We start from the raw sequence: 13,802 nt of genomic DNA on the forward strand, positions 1-13,802 counted from the left end.
GCTCTAAATTAGGAGTAGGTCTCAGCCTGAAATATGAGTGGGGCATTGAGGTAGGAGGAATAAAGGAAACACTATATATTAAATAAAGCAGCAGAAAGTAGGACTATTAACACCCACAACAGAGATCTTCAAGGGAAGAATACAAAACCTGACTATTCAGGCAAGACATAGTTAAGTGGCCCTTGTGCAAGTGAGATCAGTTTACCTGCTTCTTGAAGAACTACCCTAGGGTCATCCACAGTGTCGTAGATGGGGCCGATGGCCCTGGGCACCTTCAGCCTTCAGTGGCAAACCCTAGCATTCTGGGCAAGGTTAGTTCATAGATGGCTGGAGCAGGGCTGGAAGAGACTGAACCCTCCCTTAGAGAAGCGAGGGGGGGGGAGTGTCCCTGTTTCCTCACAGCAAAGGCATGTAAGCCTGGCAGGCTCTAGCTCAATGACCTTCCTATTCACTATTGAAGCAGGACCCAGATGGAATCCTATGAGACCCCTTTGGGACGTTAAAGCCTTTAAGGGCGTATCCTAAAAGCTGGTAGTTCACCTGATCTCTATTGGGCTTTTTCTGTCTCTTGGTACCTTAAAAGCCATGTTCAGAAGATCTTGCTGAGGGTTTTGAGGATCCCCATCCGCCTATATAAACCTTTTCCATATATCTGGAGTTATTTGGAAAAAGACAAAACAGTGTTATTAGCTGGATCAAATAGAAGAAGGTAGAAGTTTGCAGGAGAAAAAGATCTGGCATCTCCTGTTCATCAGCATTCAAAAGAAATGTAAAAATTTTTAAGTAAAAAGCATGATATGGTAGACTTGTAGGAGTTCCAGGATATGACTCCCCCCTTTTAAATTTTTTTAAATTGACCTTAAAATATTTGCTGGGTACACTTTAATAATACCTTGACTTTAAAGATTGTAAGAAATACCCATAATTTGAAAGGTTTGACAAAATACAGTAAATGCTTTTGCTCCATATGCAGGAGCATTGTCAGTTTAACTAGTTTGGGAAATCCAATAATAGAAAAATGCATACAGACAATGAGCTATAACATGCTTAGCAGCCTCTCCTGTTCTGACAGAGGTTACTATAAATCCAGAATAGGTATCCACTGTAACGTGGACATAGGACTGTTTGCCAAATGAAGGTATATGAGTAACATCCATTTGCCAAAGTTGCCCTGGTAGGAGTCCTTGAGGGTTAACTCCAAATGAAGGGAGAGACTGTAGTATAGGACACCTTGGATAGGATTTACCAATCTGCTGTGCTGCTTCTGGAGAAAGTTGAAACTGTTTACACAGGGCTGCAGCATTCTAGTGGTGAATAGTATGAGACTGAATTGCTCGATCTGTCATGGTTGCTCCAAATAATTTTCTTTTGGGTAGCTTGATCATCAAGGGCATTCATTCCCTTGTGCTAAAGCTCCAGGAAGCATGGAGTGAGCTCAAGCATGTCCTATAAAACACGGAGCTCTATGTTGACATACAAGTCTTTGAAGAAGGAGGAACTGCTGAAATAGTTCATCAGCAGTTGTCCCTAAGACAGCAGTCTTTATAGTGGAAACAACCATAAGTAAATATTTGCTGTCTGTATATAGATTAAAGGAGGAATATGGCAAATGCTGAAAAGCCATGATAATGGCATATAATTCTAATCTTTGAGCTGATTTTAAGTTGACTGTTTCAGTATAAAGTTGTCCATTGATTTGCAAAAGTGATTTGCTATTTAGTGGAAGTTTCCCAGAGCCATTGTTGTTGATCCTTTGAAAAAAGGAACAACAATAATTTTGAGGCTCAAAACCTACAAACTGTAAGGGTTGCCTATGCCCCTTGATAATCCAGGAGGCGACAAGATCAAAATATGAAGGTGTATTCCATGGGCAATGTGCCCAAGCTGTAGCTGCTCTTGTACCAACTGAGCAGCTGCCCTAAGTTTCTCTTGAGAAAGGGGCCATTGGTCTACCCATACAGAATTATCTGATTTCCAAGTAATTGGGTCTGCACAATGCATTATTGGGGTAGCAGGAACTACCAAGGCCCCTATGCTAAATTTTGATATCCTAATCCACACTTTCTGGTATTGGGGTGCCACTTCTATGGGGGTGAGAATTCCTTGCTGTTCTTTCCCTAGTCCCTTAGTGGGCAAAAATCCCCAATCAAGCATCTGAGTACTGACTAAACCATTAGGACTGACAAGCAATGCTCCTGTATTTTTCAAAACATCTCTACCCCACAAATTAACTGGCCATCCAGGTAGCGCATAAGGCTTAAAAAAAATCCAGAATGACCTTCTTAATCTTCCCAATGTAAAAAACTAGAACATTGTTGAGGGGATTTACTCTGCCCTATACCTTGTAATTCTGTGGCTGCTGCATGAGTGGGCCAGGAAGGAGGCCAATGTAGCTTAGCAATAACAGATACATCAGCTCCAGTATCTAAAAGTCCTTTAAATTTATGCCCATGTATTGTTAGTTCCATTTCAGGGCATTCCTGACCTATTTTTTTAAATCCAATTGGCAAAATCAGAGGAGCCAAATCACCAATTTTCTTGTGGCCCCTTTTGCATGATGTGGCCTGAGAAGCAGAATTAGCATTTTTATACTATTCTTCTAACTGCCTGATTTAGCCGTGAGACAAATTCTTTTTCTTATTATTAATTTTAATAGGGTGACATTGATAAATCAAGGTACATATGTTCAGAGAAAACATCTCTAGGTTATTTTGACATTTGATTATGCTGCATTCCCATCACCCAAAGTCCAATTGTCTTCCATCACCTTCTAACTGGTTTTCTTTGTGCCTCTCCCCTCCCCCAACCCCCTCCCTCTCCTCCCCTCCACCCTGTAACCCCTACACTCTTGTCCATGTCTCTGAGTCTCATTTTTATGTCCCACCTATGTATGGAATCATATAGTTCTTAGTTTTTTCTGATTTACTTATTTTACTCAGTATAATGTTATCAAGGTCCATCCATGTTGTTGTAAATGATCCGATGTCATCATTTCTTATGGCTGAGTAGTATTCCATAGTATATATATACCAAAGCTTTCTTTTTTTATTCTTTTTTTTTTTTTTTCCCGAAGCTGGAAACAAGGAGGCAGTCAGACAGACTCCCGCATGTGCCCGACTGGGATCCACCCGGCATGCCCACCAGGGGGTGATGCTTCACCCATCTGGGGAGTTGCTCTGTTGCAACCAGAGCCATTCTAGTGCCTGAGGCAGAGGCCATGGAGCCATCCTCAGCGCCCTGGCCAACTTTGCTCCAATGGAGCTTTGGCTGCAGGAGGGGAAGAGAGAGACAGAGAGGAAGGAGATGGGGAGGGGAGGAGAAGAAGATGGGTGCCTCTCCTGTGTGCCCTGGCTGGGAATCAAACCCGGGACTCCTGCATACCAGGCCGATGCTCTATGTAACAAAGCTTTTTAATCCACTCGTCCACTGATGGACACTTGGGCTGTTTCCAGATCTTTGCTATTGTGAACAATGCTGCCATAAACATGGGGGTGCATTTCTTCTTTTCAAGCAGTGCTATGGTGTTCTTGGGGTATATTCCTAACAGTGGTATAGCTGGGTCAAAAGGCAGTTCGATTTTTAATTTCTTGAGGAATCTCCATACTGTTTTCCACAGTGGCTGCACCAGTCTGCATTCCCATCAGCAGTGCAGGAGGGTTCCCTTTTCTTCACATCCTCGCCAGCACTTATTCTGTGTTGTTTTGTTGATGAGCGCCATTCTGACTGGTGTGAGGTGATATCTCATTGTGGTATTAATTTGCATTTCTCTCATGATTAGTGATGTTGAGCAATTTTTCATATGCCTCTTGGCCATCTGTATGTCCTCTTTGGAGAAGTGTCTATTCATTTCTTTTGCTCATTTTTGGATTGGATTGTTTGTCTTCCTGGTATTAAGTTTTACAAGTTCTTTATAAATTTTGGTTATTAACCCCTTATCAGACGCTATGTCAAATATATTCTCCCATTGTGTAGTTTGTCTTTTTATTCTGTTCTTATTGTCTTTAGCTGTGCAGAAGCTTTTTAGTTTGATAAAGTCCCATTTGTTTATCCTGTCTTTTATTTCACTTGCCTGTGGAGACAAATCAGCAAATATATTGCTGCGAGAGATGTCAGAGAGCTTACTGCCTATGTTTTCTTCTAGGATGCTTATGGTTTTACGGCTTAGATTAAAATCTTTTATCCATTTTGAGTTTATTTTTGTGAGTGGTGTAAGTTGGTGGTCTAGTTTCATTTTTTTGCAGGTAGCTGTCCAATTATCCCAACACCATTTGTTGAAGAGGCTGTCTTTACTCCAATGTATGCTCTTACCTCCTTTGTCAAATATTAGTTGTCCATAAAAGTGTGGGTTTATTTCTGGGTTCTCAGTTCTGTTCCATTGATCTATATGCCTGTTCTTATGCCAGTACCAGGCTGTTTTGAGTACAATGGCCTTATAATATAACTTGATATCCAGAAGTGTGATACCTCCCACTTTATCCTTCCTTTTCAAGATTGCTGAGGCTATTCGTGTTCTCTTTTGGTTCCATATAAACTTTTGGAATATGTGTTCTATATCTTTGAAGTAAGTCATTGGTATTTTAATTGGTATTGCATTGAATTGATAAATTGCTTTGGGTAATATAGACATTTTAATGATGTTTAGTCTTCGTAACCATGAGCACGGTATATGCTTCCACTTGTTTGTATCTTCCCTGATTTTTTTTAATCAATGTTTTATAACTTTCCGAGAACAAGTCTTTAATCTCCCTGGTTAAATTTATTGGCCCTGGCCGGTTGGCTCAGCGGTAGAGCGTCGGCCTAGTGTGCGGGGGACCTGGGATCGATTCCCGGCCAGGGCACATAGGAGAAGCGCCCATTTGCTTCTCCACCCCCCTCTCCTTCCTCTCTGTCTCTCTCTTCCCCTCCCGCAGCCAAGGCTCCATTGGAGCAAAGATGGCCCGGGCGCTGGGGATGGCTCCTTGGCCTCTGCCCTAGGCGCTAGAGTGGCTCTGGTCGCGGCAGAGCGACGCCCCGGAGGGGCAGAGCATCGCCCCCTGGTGGGCAGAGCTTTGCCCCTGGTGGGCGTGCCGGGTGGATCCTGCTCGGGCACATGCGGGAGTCTGTCTGACTGTCTCTCCCCGTTTCCAGCTTCAGAAAAATATAAAAAAAAAATTATTCTTAGGTACTTTATTTTTTTGGTTGCAATGGTGAAGGGGATTGCTTCCTTAATTCCTCTTTCTGACAGTTCATTGTTAGTGTATAAAAATACCTCTGATTTCTGAGTATTAATTTTATATCCTGCCACCTTGCTGAATTCATTTATCAGGTCTAGTAGTTTTTTGACTGCAACTTTAGGGTTTTCTATATACAATATCATATTATCTGCAAATAATGATAGTTTTACTTCTTCTTTTCCAATTTGGATGCCTTTTATTTCTTTTTCTTGTCTGATTGCTGTGGCTAGGACTTCCAGAACTATGTTGAATAAGAGTGGTGAAAGGCGGCACCCCTGCCTTGTTTCTGATCTTAAGGGATTGCTTTTAATTTTTGCCCATTGAGTATGACGTTGGCTGTGGGTTTGTCATAGATGGCCTTTATTATGTTGAGGTATGTATGTTCCCCGTATTCCCACTTTGCTGAGAGTTTTGATCATGAATGGGTGCTGGATTTTATCAAATGCTTTTTCTGCATCTATTGAAACTATCATGTGGTTTTTTTCCTTCCTTTTGTTTATGTGATAAATCACATTGATTGATTTACGAATATTGTACCATCCTTGCATCCCTGGGATGAAGCCCACTTGATCATGGTGTATGATCTTTGTAATATACTGCTGAATCCGGTTTGCCAATATTTTGTTGAGAATTTTAGCATCTAAATTCATCAGGGATATTGGCCTATAATTTTCTTTCTTTGTGTTGTCTTAGCCTGGTTTTGGAATCAGAATTATGCTTGCCTTATAAAAGGAGCTTGGAAGTCTTTCTTCCTCTTGAATTTTTTGAAGTAACTTGAGAAGGATAGGAGTTGGTTCTTCTTTGAATATTTGGTAGAATTCACTTGTAAAGCCATCAGGCCCAGGCTTTTCTTTTTTGTGAGTTTTTTGATAACTGTTTCAATCTCATTTGTTGTAACTGGTCTGTTTAGGTTTTCTGATTCTCCCAGATTAATTTTTGAAAGAATATATGTTTCAAGGAATTTGTCCATTTCATCTATGTTGTCTAGTCTTTTGGTGTACAGTTCTTCATAGTATTTTCTTACAATATTTTGTATTTCTGTTGTGTCAGTTGTTATTTCTCCACTCTCGTTTCTAATTTTATTTATTTGAGTCCTCTCTCTTTTTTTCTTGGTGAGTCTTGTTAAAGATTCATCGATCTTGTTTACCTTTTCAAAAAAACCAGCTCCTGGTTTCAATGATCCTCTGTATTGTTTCTTTAACCTCTATGTCATTTATTTCTGCTCTGATCTTAATGATTTCCTTCCTTCTACTAGCTCTGGGCTTTACTTGCTTTTTTTTTTTTCTAGATCTTTTAGATGTAGGGTAAAGTTGTTTATTTGAGCTTTTTGTAGCTTCTTGAGGTATGCCTGTAATGCTATGAACTTCCCTCTCAGGACTGCTTTTGCTGTGTCTCATAAATTTTGAGTTGATGTATGCTCATTATCGTTTGTTTCTAGGAATTTTTAAATTTCTTCTTTGATCTCATTGTTTACCCATTCATTATTTAATAACATGCTATTTAGTTTCCAAGTGTTTGAGTATTTTTTAGGTTTCCTGTTGTGGTTAATTTCTAGTTTCATGCCACTGTGATCAGAGAAAGTGCTCGATATAATTTCAATCTTCTTAAATTTGTTGAGCCCGCTTTTGTGCCCTAACATGTGGTCTATTCTAGAGAATGTACCATGAGCACTTGAAAAGAATGTATATTCTGCTGTTTTAGGGTGAAAGGTTCTGAAGATATCTATTAAATTGAGTTGATCTAGTATATCCTTTAAGTCTGCTGTTTCTTTGTTAATTTTCTTTCTTGAGGATCTATCTAGTGATGTTACTGGGGTATTGAAATCCCCTACTATTATCGTATTGCTGTTGATCTTGCCCTTTAAGTCCATCAAAGTCTGCTTTATATATTTAGGTGCTCCTATATTAGGTGCATAGATATTTATAATGGTTATATCTTCCTATTGGATTGCTTCCTTTATCATTATGTAGTGACCTTCTTTATCTCTAACTATAGTCTTTGTTTTGAAATTCATTTTGTCTAAGTATTGCTACCCCAGCTTTTTTTTCATTTCCATTTGCATGAAATATTTTTTCCCATCCTTTTATCTTCTGTCTATGTGCATCTTTTGTTTTAAGGTGTGTCTCTTGTAGACAGCATATGTATGGGTCCTGTTTTCTTATCCATGCAACTACCCTACGTCTTTTGATTGGATCATTTAATTCATTTACATTTAAGGTTATTATTAATATGTAATTATTTATTGCCATTTTATTCTTTAAAACTGTATTCCTCTTTTGCTATATTCTTTTTCTCTTTTGATCTGTTTACAACAGGCCCCTTAGCATTTCTTGCAGCCTTGGTTTGGTTGTAGTGAATTCCTTGAGGTTTTTTTTGTTTGGAAAGCTTTTTATTTCTCCTTCAATTTTAAATGATAGCCTTGCTGGATAAAGTAGTCTTAGTTGTAGGCTCTTGTTCTGCATTACTTTGAATATTTCTTGCCATTTCCTTCTGGCCTCAAGTGTTTCTGTTGAGAAATCGAAAGTCATCCTTATGGGGGCTCCTTTGTAGGTGACATTCTTTTTTTCTCTAGCAGCTTTTAATATTTTCTCTTTATCACTTAGCTTTGGGTTTTGTTTTTTTTTTCATTTTAAACAAGAAGTTTATTTAAACAACAAGACGCTTGACGTGAAGGGAAAACTATCTAGGACTCATTTCTTTTAGAGTAATTTATCCCTACTTAAAGACAGATTGCCCTACATGTAACAGCTACGTACAAAAAAGTTATAAAATTGTCCTTGGTTTTACAATGATAAATGAAAAACATTAAAAATTCTCCAATCAAACAAGGTATGCAAGGATTCTTATGTTGTTCTTTTCTTTTATTAAACAGTGAAAGCGCCCTGGCCGGTTGGCTCAGTGGTAGAGCGTCGGCTAGCGTGCGGAAGACCCGGGTTCGATTCCCGGCCAGGGCACACAGGAGAAGCACCCATTTGCTTCTCCACCCCTCTGCCGCGCCTTCCTCTCTGTCTCTCTCTTCCCCTCCTGCAGCCAAGGCTCCATTGGAGCAAAAGATAGCCCGGGCGCTGGGGATGGCTCTGTGGCCTCTGCCTCAGGCGCTAGAGTGGCTCTGGTCGCAACATGGTGACGCCCAGGATGGGCAGATCATCACCCCCTGGTGGGCAGAGCGTCGCCCCATGGTGGGCATGCCGGGTGGATCCCGGTCGGGCGCATGCGGGAGTCTGTCTGACTGTCTCTCCCTGTTTCCAGCTTCAGAAACAAAACAAAACAAAACAAAAAAACAGTGAAAGCAAAATAACTTATTGGAATATAAAGATAAGAGCTGAATGAGCATGCCACTAATGGAGAAAGGGGGTATTTTCACAGAACCAGTATTTCTCCCCATCCCATCTCCATTTGATGTCAATCAAAACATACCATTGGCCATTTAGTTTTTAAAAAAATGCAAATGCTTGTGCACATACATCAGTTACTTTATGTACAATAAAGGAATAGGGAAGGGGGAAATGAAAGAATAGAGAAAACTATATGGTAGTAGTCAGGATGTGGTGGAACCAAATTGCAGTTTTCTAATTGAGAATGTCTTCTTGGTCTGGAGAAACAGAGTTCTGAAGTAAAGTAGCAGGTTCCCTTTTTAGTAGACACCTCCTGTCTGCTGCTGGAACACATCAATTGTATCTTCATCCTCCATTTCCAACTGTGCAGGTGTGTCTGTTTCATTGATTGGCTGCCCATCAAATCGGAATCTGATCTGCCTCATTGACAAACCCTGTCATTCACAATAGGCTTTCATTAGTTTACTAAGTGGTGTATGCCTCTTAATCTTAAACTGCACCACAGAACCATCCTGCCCTGCCACCTTCAAATTAATATGATCGTTGCTCTCAGTCTTGACTCCTTCCTTGGGCTTTTCATCCACCATGTGGAGTGCCGGAGGCTCTTCAGCTGCTGCTTCACAAAAGAGGTACCAGATCCACACGGAACGAGCACACAAGCAGCACCAGGAGCGCCAGAAGGAGGCGGCAGTGGTGGAAGACAGAGAGGGCGCGCACACGTTGTGCACTCCTTCCCCCCACCCTGCGTGTGCGATCACGAGCAGTCGCGGTTCCCCATTCTTAGCTTTGGTATTTTAATTATGATGTGTCTTGGGGTTGATTTCTTTGAGTTTCTCTTTAATGGAGTTCTCTGTGCTTCTTGAACATGTGAGATGTTTTCCTGCTTTAATTGAGGGAAGTTTTCAGCTATAATATGCTTGAACAAAGTCTCTATCCCTTGTTCTTTCTCTTCTTCAGGAACCCCTATAATATAGATGTTATTTCTCTTCATGTTGTCACAGAGCTCTCTTAGAGTTTCTTCAGACTTTTTGAGTCTCTTTTCTTTTTTCTGCTCTGCTTCCGTGCCTTTATTTATCTTGTCCTCTAACTCGCTGATTCGATTCTCAGCTTCATCCATCCTGCTTTTAATTCCTTCCATTGTGTTCTTCATTTCTGATATTGTATTTGTCATTTCTGACTGATTCTTTTTTTATTATTTCAATGTCCTTTTTTATATTTGCTATCTCTTTATTTAGGTGTTCATAATGACCATCTATTGTTGTTCTAATATCTTTGAGCATCCTAACAATCATTATTTTAAATTCTGCATCTGGTAATTTGGTTATATCTGATTCATTCAGGTCCTTTTCTGGGGATTTCTCTTGTCTCATTTGTGTTGCATTTCTCTGCCTTCTCATTTTCTTTGTGTAAAGGGAGGTTTTGGCCACTGGAGTCCACTGGGTGTGACCTCTGTTCCCTAGGTATGGTCTGCCTGCAGGCCTGCCACCCCCTCTGCTGTTGCTGCCTAGGGAGTTTGGGTATGGGCATTGCCGGTGCCTGCCCACTGGGACTGTTGCTGTGGTTTCCGCCTCTCCTTCACAGGAGTGACTGTGATCATGTGCTCAGTGTACAAGCCTTGGTGTTCTTGGCCTTTGCCCCGCCCCCATGGATGGCGTTATGCTTGGCCCTGAGCGCAGTGGCGAGCACCTTTGCTCAGCTGCTGGTCTCTGCCTGTTTCCGGGATTTTGCCCTGCCCTTGCAGGAGGAGTCTGCTGGTGGGACAGCTCCAAGCCTCGGTTCCACAGGTGGGGCAAAGCTGTGCTCCTTCACCCTTGCTCAAGGGCTGGTCTCCACCCCTTCCAGGGTTCCTGCCCTTTTTCCCGCAGGCTGGATTGCTGGCTGCCTGTAGCTGGGCTTGACAGCTTTTGCAGGCCTTCTCCTCCCCAGCTGGGCAAGACTGAGCTCACACCTGGGCCCAGTGGTGGCCAGCCGGCTTCCACCCTTGCCGACAGAACTGCACTTCCGCGTCCCGCCGCCGCCTGCCCTCCAGCGCGCCCTCAGCTGTGTGGGGTGCGGGCGTTGCAGCTTAGACCCTAAGACTCACTACTGTAGCCCCGAAAGCTCCCTCCTTCTAAATGACTCTGCTCTGAGTGCTGCGGGAGAGCTTGTTTGGCTGGTGTCCTGCTTCCCTTTGCTGGTATTGCTGTTTCCAGGGGAAATATTCACTCCAGACTTGGGGAGTGACTTGTCCCAGGGGTTAGGGTGGCTGTCTCTCTAAATGTTTCTCCCTGTGCCTCCTAGATTACACTCTGTTCCTGCTACTCCAGTACTCTCCTCTCTCCCCATCCCCTGGAGCCCCGGGTGAGTGGTTGTGAGAGAGGCATTCTGCACGGTCCCTTTAAGAAGAATCCTGGGTCTGAGAAAGAATCAATCTCTTTCTCAAAAACAGTATCCTGACTTGTTTCCAGCTAAATACTGTCCATACGCCTCTTCTAGGCTCTGGGGCTGCAGGCTGGGACTTTGTTCTTGGAATTCAGGACCCTCCCCTCTCCGCTAAACTCACTTCCCACCACGCGAGTCTCTCCCGGCTGCTATTCGCTCGGGGGAGCTGGGCAGCCCTCTCCGCATTTCCACTTTGCCTACCAGTCTCCGTGTGGCTTCTTCAGTGTTCCTTGGTTGAAGAGTCCTCTTAGTTTAGTCCAAAGTTGGTTTTTCCAGATGATAGTTCTTAAAATTAGTTTGTAATCCACTTTGGTTCTGGGAGGTGGATGATGGTACGTCCACCTACTCCAGCGCCATCTTGTCTTCCTCATTTTCAATTTTCTTAAGTAAATACCTAAAAGTAGAATTTCTAGGTCATATGGTAGATATATATTTAATTACATAAGAAATTATCAAACAGTTTTTCAAACTGGTATACCACTTTACACTCTCACTTGCAACATGAGAGTTCTAATTGATGTACTTTTTTGCTATCACTTATTGTTGTCTTTTATTTTAGCCATTCTAGTAAGTGTGAAATGATATCTCATTATAATTTTAATTTGCATTTCCCTGGTAACTAATAAATTCTAAAGTGTTTGAAAATAACACTTGGTCGGCCCTGGCCGGTTGGCTCAGCGGTAGAGCGTCGGCCTAGCGTGCGGAGGACCCGGGTTCGATTCCTGGCCAGGGCACATAGGAGAAGTGCCCATGTGCTTCTCCACCCCTCCGCCGCGCCTTCCTCTCTGTCTCTCTCTTCCCCTCCCGCAGCCAAGGCTCCATTGGAGCAAAGATGGCCCGGGCGCTGGGGATGGCTCTGTGACCTCTGCCCCAGGCGCTAGAGTGGCTCTGGTCGCAACATGGCGACACCCAGGAGGGTCGCAACATGGCGACGCCCAGGATGGGCAGAGCATCGCCCCCTGGTGGGCAGAGCGTCACCCCCTGGTGGGCGTGCCGGGTGGATCCCGGTCGGGCGCATGCGGGAGTCTGTCTGACTGTCTCTCCCTGTTTCCAGCTTCAGAAAAATGCAAAAAAAAAAAATAATAACACTTGGTCAAAGAATAAATCATAGGGGAAAGCAGACTATTTTAAACTGAATGAAAATGAAAACAAAATTGAGGGATTCAGCAAAAGCAGTGTGCTTTTAATGCTTTACTAGGAAGTGCTTATATAATATTAAAATAAAAAGGTAAAGTGTAAAATTGGTGATCTAAGCTCCTACTTTAAGAAACTAAAAGAGTAAAAAATTATATCCAAGCCTGACCAGGTGATGGCGCAGTGGATAGAGCATCGGACTGGGACATGGAGGACCCAGGTTTGAGACCCTGAGGTTGCCAGCTTGAGTGCGGGCTTATCTGGGTTGAGCAAAAGCTCACCAGCCCACGGTCTCTGGCTAGAGCAAGGGGTCACTCAATCTGCTGTAGCCCCCCCCCCATCAAGGCACATATGAGAAAGCAATCAATAAACTAAGGTGCAAAACAAAGAATTGATGCTTCTCATCTCTCTCCCTTCCTGTATGTCCCTATCTGTCCCTCTCTCTGACTCTCTGTGTCTGTCTCTCACACACACAAAATTATATCCAAAATAAACTTTAGAAAATAATAAAAATAAGAGCAGAAACCAATAAAATAGAAAATGAACAGAGAAAATACAAGGTGAAAATTTGGTTCTTTGTATTTTATTTATTGATTTTTAGAGAGAGAGGAGTGAGAGAGAAAGAGAGAGACAGAGAGAAGGGGGAGGAGCAGGAAGCATCAACTCCCATATGCGCCTTGACCAGGCAAACCCAAGGTTTCGAACCGGTAACCTCAGTGTTCCAGGTCAACACTTTATCCCACTGTGCCACCACAGGTCAGGCAAACTTTGGTTCTTTGGAGGATTAATAAAATTGGTGACTCTAGCAAGATTTATGAAGAAAAAATAGTCTGACCAGGTGGTGGCGCAGTGGATAGAATGTCAGACTGGGACATAGAGGACCCAGGTTTGAAACTCCGAAGTCGCCATTCTAAACAGGCTTACCAGTGTAAGTTTTGTAACTGCTTTGTATGACTTTTGGCAAGATTCTTCTCTTAAGGGCTTTAGTTTCTCCTCTTTAAATTCAGAAATTAGAATAAATGATCTTCAAAATCCTTTCCAGATGAAAGGAAAAAACAGATTTAGAATTAGGAAATCAGCGCACCCTCTAGGTGTACTTGAGTATGTGGGCATTAATTCTCAGGCAAATATCCTTTACTAATTTTCCATGTGAGTGTCTCAGCCAGATAGTTAGCAACTCCCAGCCCAGGCCTGGCCTTATACTGTACTAGAAAGCCCGGCGGTCATACGAAATGACCGCTGTTCTAGATATTATAAATTGTAATTAAAATGATTTGTGCAAAGGTGTCTGCTAATTCAAACTGAATTACCCAGGGCAGGCGGCGAGGACGCCCCTTTGCTTACTGCCCCACGGGGTTTCCCCCATCTATTTGCTTAATTGCTTAAAGTGGAGTGCAATGAAGGAAACCACTGGTGGTACATTTCTTAAGAGCCACCGCTAGCTCAATAAATAAAGGTGATTTAAATAATAAAATGTTAATTCACATGTCAAAGATCTCTTTGTACACAACATTTCTTGTGTAGATCTTTCCATCATTTTTAAGCTCGCCTTGCAGAGGACCATCAATTATTTTTAATTTTACGTCTGTTCTTTCACGAACCCTTGAACAGGCAACATAAAGTTGACCATGTCCAGCCCTGGCCGGTTGGCTCAGTGGTAGAGCGTCGGCCTGGCATGTAGAAGTCCTGGGTTTGATTC

General features: G+C 42.4%; 1 pseudogene; it reads right to left on the reverse strand.

Moving 5' to 3' along the window:
* Positions 1 to 8,659: 8,659 nt before the first annotated feature.
* On the reverse strand, positions 8,660 to 9,247 carry LOC136335954 (small ubiquitin-related modifier 2 pseudogene; annotated as a pseudogene).
* Positions 9,248 to 13,802: the final 4,555 nt, after the last annotated feature.

Source organism: Saccopteryx bilineata, chromosome 4 (genome assembly GCF_036850765.1).
Source record: "Saccopteryx bilineata isolate mSacBil1 chromosome 4, mSacBil1_pri_phased_curated, whole genome shotgun sequence".
In the NCBI taxonomy this organism is placed as follows: domain Eukaryota; kingdom Metazoa; phylum Chordata; class Mammalia; order Chiroptera; family Emballonuridae; genus Saccopteryx; species Saccopteryx bilineata.